The following is an 11,259-nucleotide window of genomic DNA, read 5'->3' on the forward strand; positions in this document are numbered from 1 at the left end:
TCCATTGCCGGTGGAAATAAAAATAAATTATCGACGTAATAACAGGTAGTGTCTGAAAATAACAACGTTTCATTGTTTCATTTCATTCCTTAGCAAAACAAAAAGTTATTTGGTTTTCATTGCCGTCGAGAAATTTCGAAGAAAACAATATTTAAGAACTTAAATGATTCTTGAGTTTTCATATAAAGCGAAAACAGAAAAAAGAAGACAACATTCAACTTTATCGCTCAACTTATTTTCTTCGTTTACTTTTTCTTTAGCTTTGTTTTTTATTTCGCGACATTCTACCAGCTACTGTTTTATCTCTGCACTGCAAAACCGGTACTGTTTTTGATTACCTATAATATGTAAAAATATGTTTATTTTTGAAAAAAAAAAAGTTGAAATCATTACATCACGAAATTAATGTTAGAAATTCTCATTTCTGACCCCCGCTGGTTTGCACAACGTTCAAATTAAAAATGATTAAAATGTCATTCTCAACATTACATCATTTGTTTATGCAGACAATGCAAATAAACACGATCTGGGTATGAAATGGGGAAGGCAAATAAGGAGTGTCCAATATAGCTCTAGCCATCCCAAGCCCCTACCTAGCGCCTCCACGTGGCCATACCTGGTAATGCTCTTTTGAGTAGCCAAGCTAGGAGGTGCGATACTGTGTGGTTCCCGGCTGCTTGATCTCATAATCGAGGTTTTGGGCAGACGGCGGAGCCACACGACCTTGTTAATAGGTAAGCATAAAATAAGTTATTTCAATTATTTTTTTCGTACTAGCTTATGAAGTACCTCCTGCTATATAAAACTTTGGCCAATACGAGTGTTAATACTGCACATGGATATTGGATACCAGAAGAAAAAATTAAACTAATTATTGGAAGCACTTATGGAAACTAAAAGGACGCAACTCTGTTCCATTCGAAGGACTGCTGGTGAGATTGTTCTATTTTTATCCATATATACCACATTTCATAAATAAACTAGAATGGGAAAGAGGGAGGGACCATCAGAGCAGCGGTGTTTGAAGCGGTGGGCCTAGGGAGAGTGAAACAGTCAACTTTCTAGGGTTAATCTTGGCCCGATTAACAACACATCGTGGATAATGAGCGGGCTCTTCTCCCCACCTGCTGGAGTCATTCTGCATTAAGACGGTTTATTCAACGATTGACTCAGGCGACTTAGCTCTTGGAAGGAGATTCTCTAAATCCCTGGTACGTGTAAGTGATGTTGCTTATCGACCAATTCCCTTTTGGCCCTTCATACAGGTGTTGGGAAGCATGACCAATCATTGAATATGTTCAACTCTTTTTGACATGATAGGCTCGTTGCTATAAACGGATGTTCTGCTAAGGCAGGTGGTAGTACCATGTATTCATATTCATATTCATATTCATACAATGCAAATAAACACGATCTGCTTGTATTGTGTTTTTAATCTGTTTCGCATTCCGTTCCCCCCTGATTGTGATAGAAATCCGATCGGAAAAGGAAACGTTCGCTGATTGCAATTGCCAACTAAACCAAACCACCAAAACGTTAACAAAGAGCAGGGCGGCCAGTTCATACAAATTTCAGCATATTTAGGGTTGCCAGAGGTTCAAATTAAAAACTAACCTCGTTAGTTTGCATGAGAAATCGTTTTAACGAACGGGGGTCCACGGAACTCGCTTTTTACTCTCACTCGTTTCTCACTACTGACCAAACACTTTTAACACCTCATTTCTGACTATTCACTTCCCTCTTCTCACTTCTCACTATTCAATTCTCACTTGCCACTTCTCACTTCATACTTCTCATTTTTCACTTATCACATCTTACTTATCATTTCTCAATTCTCATTTCTCATTTCTCACCTCTCACTTCTCATTTTTCATTTCTTACTTCTCTCATCTCATTTCTAACTTTTTGTTTCTCACGTCTCACTATCCACTTCTCACTTCACACTTCTCACTATTGACTTCTCTTCTCACTTCTCACTACTCACTTTTCATTTCTCACTTCTCCCTTCCGGCCTAGCTTCGGCTGACTAAAATTGGAACGACACAGAGAAGATAGTATGGCATTTGCGCAAGGATGACACGCAAAATTCCAACCAATTCCACATGTTTACGCCCTCCAGTAAAGCGACCGGAACCGGAACTTGACCGCAAATTAAGGCTGCTGGCTCGACCCTTCTCATATGAACAACTCTCATATTAGCAAATTCCGAAAGAACCAAAACTCAGCGGACCTCAAACAAGCAGCGGAGGAATTAATCCGGATTAAGGTGAAACGGTACTGAATCCAGCGTGGCTGGATCGATGGCACCTAAATCCTCGCATGGACGCCATTTTGTCATGTTGGGATGCAGTACCGTATCACCTTATCTACACTCAAAAAGCCCCGGTTAACTCGTCGCCAATTCGTTGCGCATCTCGAAAGTCGCAAGTCGGCTTCAATCTGGTCGAGCTATCTAGCACATTGGGCCCCTCTATTCCTGGTCCCGGTGAGGTTCTCGAAGAGAACGGATTTCACTGCACAGTCGTCCGGCACCCTTGCGAAGTGGCCAGCCCACCGCAGTCTTCCAAATTTCGCCAGGTGTACGATGGGAATCTCTCCAAGCAGAACCTGTAGCTCGTGATTCATACGTCTCCGCCACTCTCCGCTTTCCGTTTGTACTCCGTCAAAAATAGTCCGCAACACCTTTCGTTCAAATACGGTGCGTGCCTTTCGTAAGCAATATTACTGTTTCAAGTCCGTAGAGGATTACCGGTCTGATTAGCGTTCTGTACATCGTCTTTGTGCTTTGTGCGGCGGCGTATGCTCCTAGATCGAAGCGTCTTGCGGAGGGAAAAGTAGGCTCGATTTCCAGTTGGAATACATCGTTGGATCTTCTTACTCGTATTATTGTCGGCGATGACCAGAGATCCCAAATATACGAACTCATCAACAACTTCCAGTTCATCACCGTCAATGGTCAATGTCCGTGGGAGGCAAACCTTGCTTTCTCTGAAGCCTCTTTCTACCATATATTTGGTTTTCGACGCATTGATTTGTTACGTTATCCTCCTAGCCTCCGTTTTCAGTCTGATGTAGGTTGCCTCCACCGTCCCAAGGTTTCTAGTAATGATGTCGAGGTCATCAGCGAAGGCTAGAAGTTGGCTATTCTTGCTGAAGATTGTTTCTCTCGTTTCCCTGCCCGCTCGCCGGATCACACCTTCAATAGCGATATTGAATAACATACAGGACAGTCCATCCCCTTGCCGCAACCCTCTGCGCGATTCGAAAGGACTCGAGAGTATCCCCGAAACGCGGACGTAGCACATCACTCACTCTAGAGAAGCTTTGATCAGCCGCGTCAGTTTGTTCGGAAACCGTACTCGTGTACTATCTGCTATAGCTGTCCTCGTTCAACTGTATCGTATGCTGCCCTGAAATCCACGAAAATATGATGCGAGGGCCCGTTGTACTCCTGACATTTCTGGAGGATTTGTCGGAGAGTAAAAATTTGATCCGTAGAAGCATGGGCTTCTTCTCTTGTGAATTGTTCACGAATTCGCTTGCTATTGGGGATAGACAACGCAACAAAATCTGGGAGGGCATCTTGTAGGCGGCGTTGACCAACGTGACGCCGCGGTAATTACAGCAATCTAGCCGGTCGCCCTTTTTGTAGATGGGACAGACTACACCTTCCATCCACTCCTCTGGTAGTTTGTTCTCCTCCCAAATCCTGGAAATTATCCAATGAAGTGCCGTTGCTAGTGGTTCTTGGCCATTTTTGTAGAGCTCTACCCCCGGTAGTCGGTCCTTTCCGGCGGCACTATTATTCTTCAACTGTCGAATTTCTCGCCGGATATCTTCGAGATCGGATGCAGGCACGCAGTAGCCGTTTGTAGGCACGCCGAGGTTAACTTCCATTGCATCTCCTGCTACTATATCGCCGTTGCTCAGGTGCGAGGTGCTCATCGAAATACTGCTTCCACCTGTCGACCTCCTCGTGCTCGTTTGTGATTAGATCCCCTCCCTCGTCCCTACACATATCTGGGGCTATCACCATTCTCAATGCCGCCTACAAAATGCTGTCGAAAATCATTTTCCGTCGACTATCACCATTTGCGTACAGCTTTGTGGAAACTTAACAAACCAGCTTCGTCGAAGGTCGGCCTACAACGGATCAAATATTTACACTGCGGCACCTCATCAAACTGATTTAAACTTCGATGGATGGTGCACAGTGCTGTGTTCGGATTTCGGGTAGATTGTCAAATTCATTCTAATCAAACAGAGGGTTTCGTCAAGGTGATGGTCTCAAAAAAGGCTAACTAGGCCTCCGTACAAGACGCTTATTAGCTACGGAGCCCCCCCAGTTGTTCTCTACGGATATGAAACATAGACAATGTTCGAGGAGGACCTGCGAGGGCTCGGAGTTTTCGAAAGACGAGTACTAAGAACGATCTTCATTGTCGTACAGGAGTACGGATCATGCAGACGAACGATGAACCATGAAACCGCACAGTTATATGGCGAACTCGGCATCCAAAAGTTGGCTAAGTCCAAAAGAATAACTAGAAAAACCTTGTTCAACAGGCATTGTCCTGGGACGGCAAGCCACTTAAACAAGTAAGGAAGAACAAGAACATGCGAACCTAAAGCAGCTGTATCCTTTTCAAGTTACGTAAAAGTTTAATTAGACACGTACGGGAATAATTATTTTGCCGGACAATCACCAGGTGATCTAAAGGTGGAAACAGCAGCTGGTGAACTATCGGTGAAGTTAAAAAGGTCATCAAACAGCTGAAGAACAATAAATCGACTGGAAGGATGAAATTGCAGCACAGCATCTATAAATGGTACCGGTACAGGTGGTCGCTTGTCTGCACCGGCTGATTGTAAAAATTTGGACTAGAAAACAATTACAGAGGGACCTTTCCGATCTATAAGAAAGGCGATAAGCTGCCACTGACAACCAGGGCTTCGACCGATCCTTTTTTTATACCGCAGTCACACCAACGCGCATTCAAGTTCACACCGTCCGTTTAGAGGTGGAATACGAACGCTATGCATAACACAACTGGCAATTTGCTCAGTCAAACGCCGAATGCACGCAACAGAATGAACGCATTCTAAAGCTTTTTGACATTTTCGTTTCGATCAAGTTGCCTTTACCGTTTGGAGCAGCGAATGACTGCAAAGCAGTCAAATGACTGGCAATCACCACGCTAACGAAAAGCAACCGCACAATCGTATGATTCAATACTACAAAAAATCAGAGGGGTTGTGTACAAGACACGGCCGCATATATAGGCGACGCAGGACTACGTAAGTCTCTTTGTAGTGATAGTGGCATTTATTCATGCTTGTAATCATTCGAATCTTCATGTATACATGCTATATGCAACATATATACATGCTACATGCGTTTTATGTAACATTTATCAAAGTAGTAACATTGCATACGTTTAATTCTCAAAAGATTGTGCATTTGAAAACAATTTAGCAAAATCAAGAACACAAACTATTGCTTTCCTGCTACCTTACTGAAATTAAAGATTGTTTTTATTATCCATGGTTTCCCACGTTGAAGGGATTTTACCAATTCAATCCTATTTTATCAACAGCACATCTTTTCACTACACTTCTAATGAAACGGCAAGCATGCGTATTCATACAGAGTCGTATTATAACCGAACAGTACAGCTGTAGCACATTTTTCCAACACAGATATCAAGTTCGCCGAGGTTTAATCGTGTCGCAGTAAAGAATTTGCGATCTGTTGGGACAATAAACTTGTGTCATTTTTTCTGGCACACTTCCCTAACACAGACATCAAATTGGACTACGTTTAATAGCGTTCGTAAGAAATCTGTTGGCACGAGGGGGCTTTGTTACTCTCTCTGGCGTACTTCCCAAGCAAGGACATCAAAATGGTCTAGGTTGAACCGTGGTGTTAAGAAATCTTGTTGAAATGAGGAAACTGTCACTTGTTTTGGCTTACTTCCCAAGCACAGATATCAAATTGGTATAGGTATAGATCATCGTTAAGAATCTTCCAACCAATCACGAAGCGAGAATTCTGGTAAAACATAGGTACATTATTTTCAATTTTTCAATAGTTCGACATCAAGAATCCATACTTTTCTTTATTTGGGTCAATTCTTAGAAGATTTTCCGATCGATTGGTGTAAGAATATTGAAAATCGATCGAAAAACCGCTGAGCTATTAACGCTCAAAACCTTTCATTTTTCGTGACGCTCGCATTTTTCGATTTTTTGGAATGACACCCTATCTCAAAACTTGCCGTAAGACGTAGTTCTACGTCAAAAACAACCACTACATGTGCATGGAAGAAGTCGGTCGGACTCCGTCCAATACAAACGAATATTTTGCTTGCGTCGGACCGACGTCCGGGTGACAAACTATTACTGTGAGCAGCCGATTTGGAGACAAAAAGAGAAACGAAAAAATACGTCACCGTATGCTTCCAGTCAGTTTGCAGTTTATATTCTCAAAGCGCAAAGCAAAACGGGAGATTGACTGTTTGCTTTTGCTGAGATGCCGCATGAATTGTAAGACGGCAGCAGCGCAAGCGGCAGATTGACTGGATTCAAAAAACAGTCAAATGATCGTTCAAAAAGCGGAGTTTGAATGCGGAAAGTTCGCATCCACGGCAGTCACATTCAACTTGCGATCCCTTTTCAAGCCCTGCTGACAACTATCGTAGGATCGCCGTTCCTGCAAAGTGCCCTCTCATATTATTTCTGCCGTTTAGCACTAATTGCGAACAGATACGTGGGAATTTATCAACCCTGTTTTGTTGAAGAACGGTCAACGACTCCAAGTTCTCAGGCACCATCTGCTCGTTAACCTCAAAGCTGCATATGATACTACCGACCAAAAAGTGCTAGGGAAAATCATGGCCGGGAATGGCTTTTCCGGGAAGCTGATTAAACTGATAATATCTACGATGGATGACTCACAGTTCTGTCTTCTGTGTGCGGATTTCGGGTGGATTGTCCAGTGCATTCGAATCTCAGGGGAAGCTTCATCAAGGTGACGGTCTCTTATTCCTACTGTTCAGCATAGTGCTACAAAGTGCTATAAACCAAGCGAATATCAACACAATCTTCAACAAACAAAACAAATTCGTCTGATTTGTCAATGACATCAGCGTTGCCAACCTTTCAGATTTGTCCAGATGCCTAGTCAAACAAAAAAAGATACGCTTTTCAAACACCGCCACAGGCCGCCGTCTACCATTTACGCCGTCACCTGCCGCCACACGTTGCCAAACAAAACCACCCACCGCTATCACCACTACTTGCATCAAGCTATCATCGCCCGCACCAGTCATCACAATCACCATCATCAATCTCAACACGTTGCGCAAATACTCAATAACGCTTCCTTAAAAGAGCAAATGCTCACATGAAGTGTAACTAATCAAAACATATAGTAATCACATGCATAAGTCTGCTTTCTTGTAAGAACTCTACTCGCAAAATGTATGTAGGGTAAGGAACGAGTTAAGCAGTGTCACCTATTTTAATCAGTTGAAAATAAATAAGCCGAAAATGCACTTTTTTATTCATATTTTCAAAATATTTTGATAGGATCATCTTCACAAATCACTTAACCATACATTTGATTCACACAAACACAATTTACTGGGTTTCCGACAAGAAATATGATGAATTAAAAATTGTTGTCCAAAAACGTACATTTTTAGCTGCTGAAGGCAATCGCCTCCTCGCTACTAACGAACGCTACACATTTTTCAGCACTGATTACAACCACTCTAAAAGTCAAGCACTCAATTATCACATACCATATTATTCACTCTCTTTTTTTCTATTATCTAAGGCTTTGTCACTAGCCGAAAGTTTTATTATTTTATAACAAAACTGAAAACAAATTCTGAATTGACGGAACCTGTTCACCAGTAGCAGCAGCTGCAGCATAATTGATGAACTATCGTGTTGCCAAGACACTGTTTCGGTTCTGGAAATAAGAATTTTAGGTTTGAAATTAACTGAAACCTCCAATGGTGAAAACGTGGTTCAATACTTTCAAGAGAAATGTATGTTCATAATTAATTTTTCTTTATTAAAAACAACAGAAAAGACAGCTTTTTCAATAATTTTCGAAGATTTTCTCAGTGATTTAATGAAGCAACGATGTGTTTCAATGTTATTTGCTTTAACAACACTGTTCTGAGTCGGACCGTGCGTACTGCTATGTTTACCTCTTTCGTTCTCCCACCATCCTTATAAACAGCGAGTGAGACGTCAAACTCGCAGTTTCCCATAAGAACACTAGAGAATAAAAGAGACGATGAATACCGTTTGCCGAACGGTGCGGTGAGTGTATGCCGCGATAAACAATTTAGACAGATGGCATTTCACGCATCTATGCCGATACGCTATGCCGATTAGTAGGTCGCGGATACGAACGCGAACTTACTGAATAGGGGGAAAAGTTCGAGGGATTTTTTACGGAGACGTAAAAAAAATTCAGATTTCAGGATTGCTTAAAAAAGCACCTTGAGGGTGAAAATACATTCGGTTTGATCAAAATTAGTTCCACCGCTCCAACTTTTAAAGCGGAAAATCAAAAGTTTAGCACAACAATAGTATCATTGGAAGACACAGCTTGAAGAACTAAAGATAGCAAGAAGATTGGTATGCTGATATCCCCCACTTAGTCTACCCATCGCTTGTAATAAGGTAAAACAATCAGTGACCCGCTTAGACTGCTTAAAACCGGTTCTTTACCCTAAATGTGAAAAGATGAAAAGGTTTTATTCCTGTTGGAGAACAAACCTGAAAGAGGTTTACTCCAATGGGCTTTTCCCTGCTTCCGGTAAAATGAAAATAAATAATTCAAATATAGCAGTTAAAAAAATACCTTGGCATATCGGAAAAGCATTTATACAGTATATAACAACGTTTTCAGAAAAAAGAAAAAAAGTGAGTTCGAGAAGAATCAGACTACTAAGCGGTAGGATGGTATCGGTAGGAAACACGACACGGCAAATCTGAAGAAGGCTAAGATGGCATTTAACCAATTCAAGCGCAGCCTAACATTTCAATTCGGGATGGCAGCAAGAAATGGTTTTTTTTGTGCAAAAAACATTGACATATGCTGGACTGCACGTGTACAAAATTCCGAAAGTACCGAACCGGAATGACAAACAGCACTTGCGCAAGGAAGCTGCACAGAAAGTAACTCACAAAACCATTCTGCATTGTGATGGATGATGAAACCTACGGCAAGGCCGATAATAAACAAATGCCGGGACAGGAACACTATGTTTCCACTTCTAAGGTTTCAGTTTCCGAAAGTGTACGTAAGGAGAAGTAGTCGAAATTCGTTGCAAAGTTCTTTGTCTGGCGATTAGAAGAAATTAAGCCATGTTGAAAATTTTTGTCACAGTTCTAAACCATTCGTAAACGAAATAAATAACTGACCAAATTTTTAATCAAATATAGTGCACCTCTTCTTTCGAAAGAGATAAAATAAAATATATTTACATGCACCAATGAATTTATTGGGACCACCTTTCCGCTTACTGGCTTCTTACACTCAGTATCATACCCTTTGTTTCAAACAAACAGCATTACAAGATTTAATCATCATAAAGTATCACTGCACCATAAATTGAATAATCGCTTCTCTATAACCTCATCGATAGGCATCACCCTCTCCAGTCTGGGGCAGTGCAGTGCAGTCCTGTGCTCCCAGTGCAATCAATACGATCAAAATGTGTGACGCTGTGGACAGCCGAACACCACACAACTTGGCCGGACTCATTCTCGCCAATAATTCGCCATTTAGCAACGGTTATTAACTGCTCTCTATGGATCGTTGTCCGTCGTCCGCCAATCGAAATCCTCCGTCCGAAGCAGTTCTTGATATGTCGAAGAGTGGTGCCCGGATCGAAACTCGAAACACCGCCGCATAAATGTAAAATATGTGAGCTTCGATGTAAAAGCCATCAAGCTGTAGGAATTAACACTGAATCGCTCTATAATAACACCACACCGGATCGGTTACATCTCTCTTACCCTTGTCGTGGTAGTCGTCCTCGTCGTCGTCGTCGTTGTCGTCGTCATTGGCGGCGTCGACTACATCCAGGTCTACAAACATTGCATCCAATTCAATGTGATGAGTCCCCATATCGGCAGCCAGGCAGGCAGAAGCACAACAGTTCAAGTTCGATTCTACGCGCTCTCACTGGCAGCACACTGAAGTCCTTTGCCTAGGGCATAGTCAAACCAGAACACACAGCTGAAGATCCGTGGAGATTTCAGTTCTTTCAACATTTTGCATCTGTTTTTCGCCCCCGCCACCGGCTCCGTTCCTTCCAGCCGATGCCGGCCCAGAGCATGATCCTCTGGGGAAGCACAACATTCGTCCCCCTCGCATGCTTGCTTACTTGCTTGCTTCTCCGACTCCATCGCATCGTACGATGCATGCATCAGATGAAACATAAATACATCTAGTCAACAAACAACTCTGAAAAACATTTAGTCGAAGCACATGCCAAAGTAAAAGCGTTTATGGAAAGAGTGTTTTCCGCTCTTGCCATACACACACACTAACCGCTCCGTTACTGCCGCTCCCATCCATCTCGGCATTAGCACCGGTGCGGTGGTAGGTACCGTCGAACGGTTCTGAACCGACATCCCGTCAGGCCGGGTAGGCCGGGCGTTCTCGTGCCGGAGTCGATCCGGTGTATTCGAATTCTCTCTAGTGGCCTACCACACCGTACCGCTCCTCGCCTTTTCGCCCTCACTCGGCGTACCGTGGATGCTGGTCGTTAGTGGGTGCGTTTTTCATGTGCGGAATGCAACAAGGTGTTTGCTGGTTTATTTATAAAGTGTTTAACCAGCACCCGAGAATCTCCACCACCGCATATAAGACAACAACAACAACAACAACAACAACAGCAACGTATTTGGATCGGTGAAACTCGGGATGGATGTGTCGTATTTGTGTGCGTATGTGCATATTCCCAAAATGTTGCCCCTCGCTGTCAGGTGATTGTTACTGACCTAGGTCATGCGGTGACCTGAAGACGGTAATGGTTTGGCAATGACCTTGAACGCTAGGTTGAGCCCGACCGTTGAGCGTTCGTCGTTGCCACTAAAATGGTGATGCTTTACTACGTCTAGGACGTCATGTCTTTACGTTTGTGGATTGCAAGCGTTCTTTCTATTTTTTATTGCAAAATTATGCACCAGTTGCCCAGGTGAAAAAAAACCGTTCTGATTCAAACC

At 42.7% G+C, this 11,259-nt stretch overlaps 1 pseudogene; it reads left to right on the forward strand.

Moving 5' to 3' along the window:
- Nucleotides 1–2,012: 2,012 nt before the first annotated feature.
- On the forward strand, nt 2,013–2,108 carry LOC128744854 (U6 spliceosomal RNA; annotated as a pseudogene).
- Nucleotides 2,109–11,259: the final 9,151 nt, after the last annotated feature.

This window comes from Sabethes cyaneus, chromosome 3 (genome assembly GCF_943734655.1).
Source record: "Sabethes cyaneus chromosome 3, idSabCyanKW18_F2, whole genome shotgun sequence".
NCBI lineage: Eukaryota > Metazoa > Arthropoda > Insecta > Diptera > Culicidae > Sabethes > Sabethes cyaneus.